Source organism: Aegilops tauschii, chromosome 3 (assembly GCF_002575655.3).
Source record: "Aegilops tauschii subsp. strangulata cultivar AL8/78 chromosome 3, Aet v6.0, whole genome shotgun sequence".
Classification (NCBI taxonomy): domain Eukaryota; kingdom Viridiplantae; phylum Streptophyta; class Magnoliopsida; order Poales; family Poaceae; genus Aegilops; species Aegilops tauschii.
In genome coordinates this window covers 300,246,232-300,262,122 of record NC_053037.3, presented here as the reverse complement: position 1 = coordinate 300,262,122, position 15,891 = coordinate 300,246,232, and positions in this window count along the sequence as shown.

The window sequence follows — 15,891 nt, the reverse complement described above, 5'->3', positions numbered from 1 at the left end:
AAACAGGGATATGTCACCAGCCTTCTCAAAAGACGATGGAATGGTAGACGAGGAGGAGGAGGAGGAGCAGTCATATTTGTTGGATCTCACGTATCTTACTTTGGCTTCTGATTTAGGCAAGATTGGGGTTGAACCTTGTTCTTGTCAGTGTTTTCCTCTTTAGTGTTTCTCTTTATTCTTCGTATTCATCGTGTTTCACCTTAAATCCACCTCCAAATCATGAAGAGCTGGCCAGCCGACAGTTTGCCCATTAGGTAGCATGAGAAGGTTGCCACAATTTGGAGCCCCTCTCATGTTTATAATCTTATTTTGTTTTCTTCTTTCAAAATTTTAAATACCCACAAAAATAGGTTCATCCAATTCCATGCAATTTATTAGTTCTAGCGAGATTTGGAGGCTTCTGGTCCATCACTAGTACAGAGACATGCTATACAAACGGTTTTTACCCCCTTTCCGCGGCGGAGTTTTAAACCGTCGCGTAGTGAGTGTGTGCGATACGGGGGTCCTTCCCACACGACCTAGAAACCATCGGGGATAGGACCTCCGGCCACACACGCGGGGCAAAATGAGCTCGTGTGCGATCGGGTGAGGCATCGAAGCCCAATCGTTGCCGTTCGTATGTACATCCCACACAGTGAATCCCAGAAAAAGGTTTCCGTTCGTATATATATCACACACAATTTTTTGTGCAGAAACGTTTGTGCAAGGTGGCCTAACACAAACAGTTCTCTGTCGGAAGCCGTGTGTGATTGTTAGTTGATCCAACACGCCTACTTTCTAGAAACCGTGTAGGTTGTTTGAGTTCATCGCCCATGGTGTTGTCAGAGTAACCGTCTGCAATAGAAAACCCCAATAAGTAGGGTAATTAGCCTATTATTGATAATCCATGTAGTAATAAAATTGACATTTCTTATAGAACACACCCGATATTTCATATTCGTATAACGGCAACCAAAATTTCATAATCAAATTACATCAGATAGCTTCAGCACTCAGTTACACCAAAGAGGGATATAGCTAGCTACGCCATTACACAACAACACCAAGTTTCACATGCAACATCGAAAACCTTTGGAAAGTAGCACTATACACGCTAAATAGATAGATGAGTCTCATTTGAGAAACTGCAGAAGCGGAAGGCGAATATTGAGCCTTCAGTGATGTTGAATGTCCTTGCAACTTCAGGCCAGTGGCTATGGATAATTGACCGCCCAACATTCATCCTCTTCAGGAAGACTTCAATATTGTATCGTGGGTGTTGAATGAATACCTTCCTCGCCTCTTGACCATGCAGGTGGTTTGAGAGGTAATCATCGGTGAACTGCTTTGAAAAGTACTGAAAACAAAGATATGCATAAATCGCTGTTATAAATTTTGAAATGACACAAGTGGTAAAAACAAGGTAAAAGAGTTAGTACCATCCTATAGTGACTGATGTCTTCTTCATTGTGCAAACAAAGATCTTGCTGTTATTCGTCGCAAGTTTCTTTATCCTAACAATCTTTCTGAGTTTCTTGACTTAACTGATATTCATGGACATCTCATTTCCCATATGAAAAATGGGTCGGACAATGGGTCTAAGCCTTTGACAACATGACCTACATGTGCAAGACCAAATTGTAAGAAACCTAAATATTAGAATGATTCTTGCAACTGCACAATAATGTGCTATTAGCGAAAGGACCATGCATGAGGAAACCTTGATGGTAAACCGCAATGCCTCCCATTGTTTCCATGCAACACATAAAAGGAAGATCTTGATCAGGTTAACTAAGAGTTGCCATACTATCAGTAGAATATGTATTGAGTACAGCCAAATTTGATTTTATTTCTTGCATGCATAACGATACAAAATTGTACCCACAACAAATGAAAATCAAATTGCAGAATTGAACCAAACAGTCTAGACAACAGACCAAATGAACCAAAACAGTTAACTGAGCACGACATTGCAGAATAGAACATATACTAGAAGATAAGACAGTTAACGAAACCAAGAATGCTTGAGAACAGTACTACGAAATGTAGCAATTGTTGGACCAAACTCTTAACTGAACATTACATTTCAGAATATCAGATTGCATATTAACATTACAGAGGACAAATCACTAGAAGGCCCTGGCGGTGGCTGATGAAGCTATGTACCTAGGGTAGGGTTATAGGCCTGACCTAGACATCCTCCCCAAGGACATCACCCTAAAGTCAGAAGCATTCGAAGGGTACCATCATCCACTCGACCAGAAACATTCCACTCGGAAGAATCACCGTCACTCGAACGTAACAGAAACCACTCGACATACAGAAGATCTAAAGTCAGTCTGCACAGCAACGGTCGGGCGTTTACTCATAGACTTAATGATCATTTATAGCACTTTATTACGGACGTTACCTGTAACGCTCCTTCTTTATGTACATTGAACTCCTTGTAACGTCGGCTGGCTGGGGTCCTGGCGCACTCTATATAAGCCACCCCCTCCACTAGCACAAGGGTTCGCATCCCCTGTAACACACACACATATAATCCAGTCGACCGCCTCCGGGCACCAAGACGTAGGGCTATTACTTCCTCCGCGAAGGGCCTGAACTCGTAAAACTCGTGTGTACAACTTCGCCATGGATAGGATCTTGCCTCCTCATACCTACCCCCCATTCTACTGTCAGTCTTAGATCCACGACAGTTGGCGCCCACCTTGGGGCAGGTGTCTTAGCGACTTGCTGGTGAAGTTGCGATTTTTCTGATTCCCATCATCATGGTTTCCGGCGGTGGATTGGCTGAGGGCCGTGAGATCCGTCTCGGCGCGCTCGTCTTCGTCGCCGACGACTCCGCCTGGCTTCAAGAGGCTCCACTCGACGTCGAGGCGCTCCCCGTCCGCGGGGCGACGCACTTTCGTGCGTGCATCCGCGGTGTCCTTCTTCGGCAACCGTCGACTCAGTATCGGTCGGCTCCTGTGGCGTCCTCGCTCCCCGCTGTTCGCCGGCGCAAGCGTTCCGATCGGTCACGGCTCCAGCGGTGGGTGAGGCACGCGGTGGCCCGCCAGTCGGCCACCCCACAAGTCGCGGCAATCGAGCCCGACGAAACTCTCTACGGCCTGTTCGACTGGCTCCGTCGACACTGCATCCGAGTGCGACAGCAGTGACCCCGCGGTGAAAGTTTTGATGGTCAATGGACCATGCAGTCCTCCTGGCTTCACCCGCAACGACGGTGGTGATGGTGGTGGCGATCCGTCGCGCGCTCACGAGGAGTACCGCCCCGAGCCTCTTTCTTCGCAGCAGAGGGAAGAGCTCCGCCGCCGCAATATGGATGCACTTCACACTCCTATCGCTAGAGAAACCCCCGAGGCCCGGGCCTTGGAGGAGGTGCGCTTGGCCAACTTGGCTGAGCGCACTCGACTGGAGAACCTCCAGCACACACTCGCCGAGCGTGCTCGGCAGCGGATTCCTGAGTCCAGTCGACGACAGCTTTTTCCGCCTCCAACTCAGGTATACCGAACTCCGATTCAGAATCTCACAGCTGCAGCCTAAATAGCAGAGTCGATTCAGCCTTCCCAGTCGAAAGCTGGCAGAGGTTTGATGCAGATCCGGGCTTTACTCCGGACAGCGGGAGAGAAGAACACTGCAGTATCTCAGTCGCGGAATAGGATTCATAGCAGATCTATGATGGCAGACACAGTTCAGTCGGCTCATAGCCCAAGATCGCCCCTGCGGCGTGAGGGACGTGGAGACCGACGAGATCAGTACAGAAACCGTGAGCAGTATGATCACCGACTCGACCACGATGACCGTCATCAAGTGCCCACGCCTCCCCCGAGGAGTGGGTCATATGTGCCACGGCAGCACGATGACAGACACCCTCACAGTGGTGGATGAAGAATTCCAGTCGACCCCAGAGAGCTGGGCTTTGATGCGAGATCTATCCTCGTTCAAGGTCTGGTTGACAGGAACAGAGCACACAGAGAAGGCCATGACAGAGATTATCCGACTGGCAGCAGAGTGCACGTTTCAGGTCTAGAGTGTTTCACCAGAGCAATCAGGGCTGCAGTGATTTCTCCCAACTTTAGGTTGGCGACTGGAGTCAACAAGTTCACTGGTGAGTCCATGCCTGACACTTGGCTTGAGGATTACCGAGTGGTTGTACAGATCGGTGGTGGCAATGATGAAGTGGCCATGAAGCACCTTCCTCTGATGTTGGAAGGCTCAGCCAGAGCGTGGTTGAATCAGTTAGCACCTGGCAGCATATATAGTTGGGAGGAACTTGCCCGAGTGTTTGTTAGAACCTTTGAAGGTACATGCAAACGACCAGCAGGGCTAACAGAGTTGCAGTCCTGCGTGCAAAAACCGAATGAGACCTTGAGAGATTATATCCAGAGATGGATCACATTGCACCACACAGTGGAGAATGTGTCAGATCACCAAGCAGTTTGTGCCTTCAAGGAGGGTGTTAAGTATCGAGAATTGAATCTGAAGTTCGGTCGGACAGGAGATATGTCCCTGAGTCAGATGATGGAGATTGCCACCAAGTACGCTAATGGTGAAGAGGAAGACCGACTCCGGAGTGGCAAGCACAAAACAGTCGCCCAAGAAACCGGAGGAGGGAATTCCAATCGGAAACAGAAACGCAAGGCCGAACCAGCGGCTCCTGGTGAAGCTTTAGTTGTGGCTCAAGGAAAGTTCAAGGGGAAGCCCAAAGGGCCGTGGAACCCCAAGAAAGTGAAAGATCAAGATGGAAATGATGTGTTGGATTTACCATGCCACATTCACACCAAAAAAGATGAAGAGGGTAATCTCCTTTACCCTAAACACACCACTCGACAGTGTCGGCTCCTGATCCAACAGTTCCGAGAGAAACAACCCAAGGAGAAGGAAAAGGAGCCGGAAAAGGGTGAGGATAGGGAAGAAGATAATGATGGTTTTCCCAACGTCAATTCCACTCTGATGATTTTTGCTGATGTTGAAAGCAAAAGTCGACTGGAAGTTATCAACAGAGAGGTGAACATGGTTGCTTCGGCAACACCAAGTTATTTGAAGTGGTCCCAGACTGCCATCGCATTCGACCAGTCTGACCATCCAGCACGTATAGCCACCCCTGGGAGGCAAGCGTTGGTGGTCGACCCAGTTGTTGAAGGCACTCGACTGACTAAAGTGCTGATGGATGGTGGTAGTGGCTTGAATATCCTGTATGCTGAGACCTTAAAGGGAATGGGCATTCCGATGTCCAAGCTTAGTGAAAGCAATATGAGTTTCCATGGCGTTATACCTGGCAAGAAGGCTGAATCACTTGGCCAAATCGCCCTTGATGTGGTTTTCGGTGATTCCAAGAATTACCGCAAAGAAAAGTTGACATTTGAAGTAGTGGATTTCTAGAGTGCTTATCATTCTATTCTGGGTAGGCCTGCCTATGCATGTTTCATGGCTCGACCATGTTACGTGTACCTCAAGTTGAAAATGCCTGGTCCCAGAGGAGTGATCACTATCACTGGCAATCGGCAGAAGGCAGAAGAGTGCGTCCAGAAGGGCTCAAAAATCGTCGATGCACAAATAGCAGCAGTCGAAATGCAAGAATACCGGAAGAACGCAGATCCGAGTGATTTGTTGTGCTCCAAGAAGCCTACCACTGATTCTGCATTCCAGTCATCCGGTGAAACCAAGCCGATTCATATTCACCCGACCGATCCTAGTGCTGCTCCTACTCATATTTCCACTTCACTCGACAGCAAATAGGAAGAAGCGCTCATCCAGTTCCTCCGTGAGAACTGGGACATCTTTGCATGGAGCCTTCTGACATGCCGGGTGTACCTAGGGGACTGGCTGAGCATCGTTTGCGAGTCGACCTGAAAGTAAAACCAGTCACGGAACATCTTCGATGGTCCACCGTACAGAAGAGAAAAGCAGTTGGTGAGGAAGTGGCTCGGCTCTTGGCAGCTGAGTTCATCCGTGAGATTTACCACTCCGAGTGGCTCGCCAATGTTGTCATGGTCCCCAAGAAGGACGACTCACTTCGCATGTGCATTGACTTCAAGCATATCAATCGGGCCTGTCCTAAAGATCATTTTCCTCTCCCCCGCATCGACCAAATCATCGACTCGACTGCGGGATGTGAGCGATTGTCTTTTCTGGACGCCTATTCCGGGTATCATCAGTTCCGACTGTGTGGACCCGATGAGATAAAAACGGCTTTCATCACTCCATTCGGATGCTTCTGTTATGTCACCATGCCATTCGGCCTGAAGAACGTAGGAGCCATATTCATGAGGATGATTCAGAAGTGTCTGCTCACTCAAATCAGTCGGAATGTGGAAGCATACATGGATGACATTGTGGTCAAGTCACGTAAGGGTTCCGACCTGCTAGCTGACCTTGCTGAAACCTTTGCCAACCTCAGAAGGTATGATATCAAGATTAATCCATCAAAGTGCACATTCGGATTCCTGCCGGAAAGTTACTCGGCTTCCTCGTTTCTGAACGAGGGATCGATGCTAACCCAGAGAAAGTTGGTGCTATACTCCGGATGAAACGCCCTGTGCGTGTACATGATGTCCAGAAGCTTACTGGTTGTTTGGCCGCCTTGAGTCGATTCATATCTCGTCTCGGTGAAAAGGCCTTGCCTCTTTACCGACTGATGAGGAAGTCTGACAAGTTCGAGTGGACAGATGAAGCTGACGCAACGTTTGCAGAGCTCAAAGCTCTGCTTTCCACCCAACCGGTGCTTGCTGCCCCAATCAGCAAAGAGCCTTTACTGCTTTATATTGCAGCCACAGGACAAGTTGTCAATACAGTACTCACGGTCGAGCGGGAATAAGAAGAAAAACCTATAAAGTTCAGCACCCAGTATACTATGTTTCTGAAGTTCTGACACCATCCAAGCAAAGATATCCACATTATCAGAAGCTTGTTTATGGAATTTACATGACCACGAAGAACGTTGCTCACTATTTCTCTGATCACTCCATTACAATCGTCAGCGACGCACCATTGTCAGAGATCCTGAATAACAGAGATGCGACTGTTCGAGTGGCAAAGTGGGCGATTGAACTCCTTCCTTTGGATATCAAGTTTGAGGCAAAGAAAGCTATCAAGTCCCAAGCAATAGCAGATTTCCTTGCCGAATGGATCGAACAGCAACTTCCGACTCAGATTCACTCGAAGCTGTCGGCGTTCTGGGAACGGGGGTCCCCAGACTTGCCTGCCTGCGGCCCATAGCGTGGCTAAGCCAGCAGGCCGTACGGCCCATCTTCATCAACAAGGCATCCAAGACCCTCGCGAGGGTCCAAGCTTCACGAGATGGACGATGCAAGACCTCCTCTGGAGTAGCCTAACCAGGCAGGCTCGCAAGGAGTAGAGATATCAAGGCGGGGCAAAACCTCACGAGGCTCTCGTGACGTGAGCCATGACGAACGGTACCAGGCGGGCGCCAGCGCGCGTAGCGTCCTTATTTCCTCTTTGGTGCTAAGGAGGCCAGCGCAGGCGAAGAGTACCGAGGCATCAGGAAAAGGTTGCTATATTGGTGCAACGAGACCAAGACCAGGAGGACGGCAAGACGGAGGTCATCGTGGAGCCCAAGACGGCGTCACCACCAGAGCTTTTCGCAGGCGAATACCGCTTTTGTCAGGATAGCTTGTACTAGCTGCCCCCTTCAAATTCGCCCGCCATTGTTGGCTCCCTTCTCGCTCGATATTTTGGAAGAGGACCAGGGCCTCTATAAATAGGTCTAGCCACCACAGTAGGAGGCATCGAATCCTCACCCACACAAGTTCGACAAGCACAAGAGCACCTCAACCTCAGGAGGTTGTTCTTCCTTTGTACTGTTCATCATCAGCCCAAGAGGCAATCCATCACCACCACACTGGAGTAGGGTATTACACCAGAACGGTGGCCCGAACCAATATAAACCTCGTGTCTCTCTGTGTTGCGAGTTCGTCGAGTTCGTCCGCGAGATCTTTGCGAGCTAGGGCGTAGATCGGTAGGAGGGAAAGACTTCGCGCGCACCCCAGTGTTCGAACCTCAAGGGTTTGCCGGAACCCCACATCCGACATTTGGCGCGCCAGGTAGGGGTGCACCGTAGCTTCCCTTCCATCAGTTCGTCGCTCCGTCGCTCCATCGTCTCCATGGCGGACGCTCGCCATGCTCGAGCTGAGCGTCGGGTTGCCCTCACCGCCCGCGTCGCTCAGACGGCTCCCGTCGGCGGGCCACCTCGTCGTTCGGTGCGGCAGGACGGCCACACCGCTACTCCATCACTGACCCCTGCCGGTTCTTCGTCCCACACGCACCGCGCTCCTCGCGGCGAACGAGCTCCTGCGTTACCGCGCCATCGACGACCTCTACGAGGAGTGGCTCGACCGCGTCGCCCAGCTCGTCCGTGCTGCAGGGGGCTCTCCGGCGCCGTCCCACTCTCTGCCTCCCCCTCAACCAGCCGCGGGCGACGGGGCTCATGGCATGCCTCCACCGCCTCAGCCCCAAGATGGAGCCTTGGCACCAAGGCGCGCGGATCTGCGGCGTGATCCACCACGCCCGGCGCCCGCGCGCGAAGAGAGAATCTGCCAAGAAATTCCGCGGCCGCGAGAAGCTGCATCTGCGCTCCCCGTGCCACCTCGTCAAGACCGCGCACCACCCGCAGTGGCGTAGCGCGGACCCCGCCAAGACCAAGCTCCACCTCCGAAGCGGGCCCCGGCAACCACGGCTGGCTGCCGCGCCTTCACCCCCGAGCTGCGTAGCGTCGCCTGGCCAGGCAAGTTCAAGCCGGATCTGCCTCCTCGCTACGACGGCACCGCCGACCCCGCGGAGTTCCTGTAGCTCTATGAGCTGAGCATCGAAGCGGCCAACGACGACGAAAAAGTCATGGCGAACTGGTTTCCCATGGCTCTCAAGGATGGAGCCCGCTCCTGGCTCCTGAACCTGCAGCACGGCTCAATCTCTTCTTGGGACGAGATGCGCGACCGCTTCGTCGCCAACTTCCAGGGCACTCGCGACCCCCCGCCGACCGCGGGTGATCTACGCCGCATCAAGCAACAACCAGGAGAGACCCTCCAGAAGTACATCCAGCGCTTCAACAACACCCGCCTCAAGATCCCCAAGGTCACAGACGAGGCCATCATCTCCGCATTTTCCGACGGTGTCCGTGACGTCAAGATGAAGGAAGAGCTCGCCATCCACGAGGAGCTCTGCACCTCTCAGGAGCTGTTCAACCTGGCGACCAAGTGCGTAAGAGTTGAGGAGGGGCGCCTTTCTCTCCTCGAGCTGCCAGCCGCAGGAGTGGAGGAGAAGAAGGCCAAGGCCAAGGACGTGAAGCGCAAGGAGGCGGTCGTGCCCGCAGCGGAGACCGACACCAAGCGGGGCAAAGATCAGCCCGAGTCATCCAAGAACGGACGACCGTTCTGCGCCTTCCACAACCTGAACACGCACAACACCAACGACTGTCAAGAGCTCAGAGCTATACGGGAAGGACACTACGGTCGACGCCCCGAGCGCAATGACCGGGGCTACGGCCGCAGAGGAGGACGTGGAGGCGGACGCTGGGACGATCGTGGCCCGCGCCAGGAGTGGCGTGACCGGCCTCGTGAGGACCGCTGGCAGGACCAACCTCGCGAGGGCGCCTGGAGGGACCCGCCTCGTAAGGATCGCCCCCAGGGCAACACCGGTCTTCCCCCGCTGCCGCCACCAAGAAGGAACGACGACCACCACTAGGACGAGGGAGCTGGGGGCTTCCAGGACCCGCGTGCGATCGCCTGCATCTTGGGCGGTGCCCAGGCCCCAGCCTCTCAGCGCATCTTCAAACAGTTCGCTCGCGAGGTGAACGCGGTGCTCCCCAAGCTCAAAGCCACGCACCCACTCAGGTGGTCCCAATGCGCCATCACTTTCAACTCGGCGGATCAGCTCAAGTGCGCAGCCACCATTGGCGCCCTCCCTATGCTGTGTTCCCCAGTCATCAGCAATGTGCAGGTCACCAAGACCCTCATCGACGGTGGCGCAGGGCTCAACGTCCTGTCCGTCGACACGTTCGACAACCTCCAAGTGCCATAAGAACAGCTCGAGCCTACCAAACCTTTCTCAGGAGTGACCGACGGTTCCACCACACCGATAGGGCAAGTCCGCCTGCCTGTCACCTTCGGGGAGCGCAAGAACTACCACACCGAGGTCATCGACTTCGACGTCGCGCACATCCGCCTGCCGTACAATGCCATCCTCGGGTATCCAGCCCTGGCCAAGTTCATGGCAGTCACTCATCATGGCTACAACGTTCTCAAGATGCCAGGAAGTGGAGGAATCATCACGGTCCCGTGTGAAGTGAGGGGTGCGGTGTGCTCCCTTGAGTGCGCCTTCCAAGCCGCAGCAATCGACGACCCCGACAGAAGAAGTGAAGGCCCTCCGGAGGCCATCCCCAAGAAGAAGCAGCCGCGCCGCGCAGGACCTCAGGAAGATGGCGTCGCGGCAGGAGCCTCGTCAGGATCAGCGCCCGTTCCAGGGGCGCCTCCCTCCATCGCATAGGAAGGCACGCCCGGCGCCCCTCTCGGGCAGGGCTCGGGGGCTCTCTTCTGGAGGGCCTCAGACCTTGCCAACCTCTCAAGGGAGGCGCTTGGGAACCACTTGGAGGCGTGCTTCACGGCACGTGTCCCTCAGGAGAGCACAGGGCAAGGAGTGCCCACCACCCAGGAGTTCATCACCAAGACCACTTAGGAACTGCAAGATGCAAGGGCCATGCGCGGCGACCGCCGCTCACGAGGCGCAGCTCCGCATCCTGGCGAGGATGCTGGGCTGTGTGTCTGCATCGACGTCCCCGGGCTCAACAGGGCTGCATCTCAGGAGCGCTTCTGGCCATCGCGTGTGGGCCGCTACGAAGGTCCACCACACAGCTGCGTTCGCATGCCCTTCGGCTTCCCGAGCGTGGCGTCGGCCTATCAGCGCAACATGCGGCGAGTCCAGGCGGCTCAGGAGGCCAGGTACCATGCCATCCTGGAGGAGATGGAGACGGTCTTCAGGGAACCTCCCGAGCCCCCAGAGCCTCCCGAGGCTCAGGGTCCTGGTGGCTCATGAGGGGTCCTTTCTTCAGCGCACGCCTTCAGCTGCACCAACTCTACTTCGTCTATAGAACCAGGTGACATCTTCCAAGTTTGTTTAAGCTGGGAGCGCCCCTCAGGCTGCATTATTCCCAAGCCACATGGGCCCGTCCCTGTGGCATGTATCCCTTTTGCTTATGTCTTTAGCTTACCTTGCTGGGGGCGCCCCTCGGGCTGCATCATCCCCAGGCCGCTCGGGCCGGACCCAGTGGCATGTACCTTCCTGCATTTATCCAAGTTGATCTGCTCTCCATGCTTAACCTGCCAACTGCTTCCACCTGCCCAATCATCGCCTCCCCCGGGGCCTTCACACAGGCATGGCACTGATGCATGGGTCCGTCCCTGTCACGTCGATAAACCTGAGCGGTCGAGCTCTGGCTCACGGCCCACCCCGCACACGTCACCTCACCAGGCCCTCAGTGCCTTCATCCCATCCAGAGCAACCAACGGCAGGCAAACAGCTGTAACAGCAAACCGTGTTTCTTCTTGTGCCAGTTCACAAGGATCCCGTGAGAAGGATAGCAGGCGGCACAACGAGTCTCCTTTTCTCTCGTGCAATTCGCTTGCACGTTAAAAGGGGGGCTCCTGAGCATCGCGACTCAGGAGCTCTTACTGGCTCTCCAGCCCTCACCCCTGGCCTTGACCACGGCATCACGACCTGGCATACCAGCGGCGGCTGAGCTCGCTCGAGGGCCGGGACCTGAGGACGTAGAGCACTAAGGAGAGCATGAGGGGAGGGAACTCGTATGGGCCAGTCTGGCTATGCCACACAAGTAGGCGCGCATCCCTGGCGCAACATCAGGAATCGCCGCGAAATCAACGAGATAAGTCCCGCACTCGGATCGGCTACATGTCCGGGCCTAACGGTCACTCGCGCCTTGCCGCAACCCCATTGCGGCCACGTCGACTCCCTTTCTCGCCTCACCATGGCTGCTTGAGCGCTAAGGGGGACCTCCTGAGCATCGCGCCTCAGGGGCTCTTACTAGACCTCGGGCCGCACACCTCCTGGCCTTGACCACGGCACGTGACCTGGCATACCAGCGACGGTTGTAGCCTGCTTGGGGACCGGGACCTGTCAGCGTAGGGGAACAAGCTATCACGAGGAAAGAAAGGGGGGACCGAGCCTTAACGGGACATGCGTTCACCAAGTTTTCATAACAAGGAAGATAAGCACAAAAGACATTACAGATCCTTACATGCCCCCACGGGGTGATTCATGGTTCTTTGCAGGAAGCAAAAGCTTACACTAAGGGGAATCCTATCTACATCCTTCCGTGGCGGACGCCATCATCAACAGTGGGCCACGGGAGACTGGCGCCAACCCCATCCAGATCAGCGACGGCCGGACGCCGCAGCTTTGCTCCGGGCGCGGCGAGAGCTCAGGGCACATAGCTGTCGTCGCTCGTCTTCGGAGTCTCGTAAAGCTCAGGAGAGCTGCTGGACTCCCGGGGGCTGCTGCTGCTGGAGTAGCCGCGAGCGGAGCAGACGTCAGTTTGGTGCTCCTCTCTGGGGAAGCACTCCAGGCGGCGGCCCTCGGCGTCGAAGACCTTGAAGAAGAGCGTGGAAGCACCGTCGTACTCGAAGTGGATCGCGAGGGCGCCCCTCGCGCGGCAGACCCATGCGATCTCCCCCCAGCCGCGGGTCATGAAGATCTTGCCGGCGGGAACCGCTTCGATCTCCGCTCCAGTTGCTGGAGCGCTGTAGTCGGCGTGCTGCAGCCAGAGCTCAAGAGGCCCCCTCGGCGGCATCACGTCGGAGAAGAACCGCGGGAAGCGGATCCAGGAGCTTGGAGGCATCGTCGCCCACAGCACCAACTCATGCGAGGAGTCCGCGGCATGGACCCCAGGGGCGGCGGCGCGTGTCGCCGGAGCACGGCAGCGCGCGTCGCCGGAGCACGGCGCTCCGGACACGGCGTGGGCAGCGCTGCTCGTCGCTTCGTCCTCCCGAGACATCGGCTCGGGCGTACAAGGGTAGCGGGTACCCCGGAGGAGGCCGCTCACACCAAGGCCTCGACACCACCTGCATCGCCGCTTCATCACGGCGATGAATCGACCTCTTCTTTGGCTGAAGAGGCCCCGGATCATCACGGGGAGCCTTTCCTTTCTCTTCAGTAGAAAACCTTCTGATGGGCACCATTGTTGTCAGCAGTGGAGCAAGGAGGAAGAAGCAAGCGAGCGAGGAAGAGATGAGCAGCGGGGGCTCCGCCCCACTCCCCATTTATAGTAAGGGAAGGCCAACCGACGTCTCCCACGATCGCAGGTAATGATGGTTTTCCTTGCATGTCGCAGGGACTTGTCAAGTCGTGTAGTCGCCGAGGCAGCGTGGGGAAATGGAGACGCCCACGTCCAATAAACCGCCACGCGTCAACCGAGGCCGCAGGCTTTTGGGGCCCGCGGTGCTCCGAACTTGACCCTTGGCTTCGCCGCGAAGCCAAGCCCGAGCGCACCTTGGGCCCGGGGGCTACTGTCGGTGTTCTGGGAACGGGGGTCCCCCAGACTTGCCTGCCTGCGGCCCACAGCGTGGCTAAGCCAGCAGGCCGTACGGCCCATCTTCATCAACAAGGCATCCAAGACCCTCGCGAGGGTCCAAGCTTCGCGAGGCGGACGATGCAAGACCTCCCCTAGAGTAGCCTAACCAGGCAGGCTCGCGAGGAGCGGAGATATCAAGGCGGGGCAAAACCTCACGAGGCTCTCGTGACGTGAGCCATGACGAACGGCACCAGGCGGGCGCCAGCGCGCGCAGCGTCCTTATTTCCTCTTTGGTGCTAAGGAGGCCAGCGCAGGCGAAGAGTACCGAGGCATCAGGCAAAGGTTGCTATATTGGTGCAATGAGACCAAGACCAGGAGGACGGCAAGACGGAGGTCATCGTGGAGCCCAAGACGGCGTCACCACCAGAGCTTTTCGCAGGCGAAGACTGCTTTTGTCAGGATAACTTGTACTAGCTGTCCCCCTTCAAATTCGCCCGCCATTGTTGGCTCCCTTCCCGCTCGATATTTGGGAAGAGGACCAGGGCCTCTATAAATAGGTCTAGCCACCACAGTAGGAGGCATCGAATCCTCACCCACACAAGTTCGACAAGCACAAGAGCACCTCAACCTCAGGAGGCTGTTCTTCCTTTGTACTGTTCATCATCAGCCCAAGAGGCAATCCACCACCACCACACTGGAGTAGGGTATTACACCACAACGATGGCCCAAACCAGTATAAACCTCGTGTCTCTCTGTGTTGCGAGTTCGTCGAGTTCGTCCGCGAGATCTTTGCGAGCTAGGGCGTAGATCGGTAGGAGGGAAAGACTTCGCGCGCACCCCAGTGTTCGAACCTCAAGGGTTTGCCGGAACCCCACATCCGACAGAAGCATTGGACCATGTTCTTTGATGGATCCAAGATGCTGAATGGTTCCGGTGCTGGGGTGGTATTGGTATCCCCTCGAGGTGACAAACTCAGCTATGTTCTCCAGGTTCAGTTTGACTCCTCCAACAATGAAGCTGAATATGAAGCACTTCTGTACGGGTTGCGTATGGCCATTTCACTCGGCGTCCGTTGCCTCATGGTCTATGGCGACTCAGATTTAGTGGTCAATCAAGTGATGAAGGAGTGGGATGTCAGAAGCCCAGCTATGACTGGCTATTATAATGCAGTGAGAAAGTTAGAGACGAAGTTTGAGGGGTTAGAGCTCCATCACATACCCCAACTAAAAAATCAAGCAGCCGATGATCTGGCAAAGATAGGTTCCAAGAGGGAAGCCATTCCCAGCAATGTGTTCTTGGAACATATTCATTCACCTTCAGTTCAAGAAGATCCTTTCACTGAAGAGCCCCCACAACCAAAGAGTGCCACTGATCCGACTGAAGTCGAAGTCCCAGCCGTGGTCGACTTGATCATGGAGGTTTTGGTCATCACTCCCGACTGGACAGTGCCGTATATCGCGTACATTCTTAGAAAGGAACTCCCAGAGGATGAAGAAGAGGCTCGGCAGATCGTCCGTCGATCTAAAGCCTTTACTGTGATAAGAGGACAGTTGTTCAGAGAAAGTGTGAATGGAGTCTGCCAGAAATGCATAACACCAGAAGAAGGTCGAGTGATCCTCACTGACATCCACTCGGGGACCTGTGGTCACCATGCGTCCTCTCAGACCATTGTGGCCAAAGCATACAGAGCGTGATTTTATTGGCCACGAGCAAATGAGATGGCAAAAGAAATAGTCGACAAATGTGAAGGTTGCCAGTTTTACTCCAACATGTCTCACAAGCCTGCATCAGCCCTGAAGACCATTCCACTTGTCTGGCCCTTTGCTATTTGGGGATTGGATATGGTTGGACCTCTGAGGACTGGTAGGAGCGGCTTCACTCATGTGCTCGTGGCAGTCGACAAGTTCACCAAATGGATTGAAGCCAAGCCTATCAAAAACCTTGAAGCCAGTACTGCTGTCAGCTTCATCAGAGAGTTAACATTCAGATATGCTATTCCGCACAGCATCATCACTGACAATGGGTCGAACTTCGATTCTGATGAGTTCAGAGCCTTCTGTGCTTCCCAAGGTACTCGAGTCAACTATGCTTCAGTCGCCCACCCCCAGTCGAATGGACAAGCTAAAAGAGCAAACGGATTGATTCTCAAAGGACTGAAACCCCGACTAATGCGTGATCTCAAGCACGCAGCAGGCGCCTGGGTCGATGAACTTCCATCAGTGCTTTGGGGATTGAGGACGACTCTCAATCGGTCGACTGGCCGAACTCCATTCTTCCTAGTCTATGGAGCTGAGGCTGTACTTCCGAGTGACTTGCTCCATAACGTACCCCGAGTCGAGCTTTTCTCAGAAGATGAAGCAGAACAGGCACAGCAA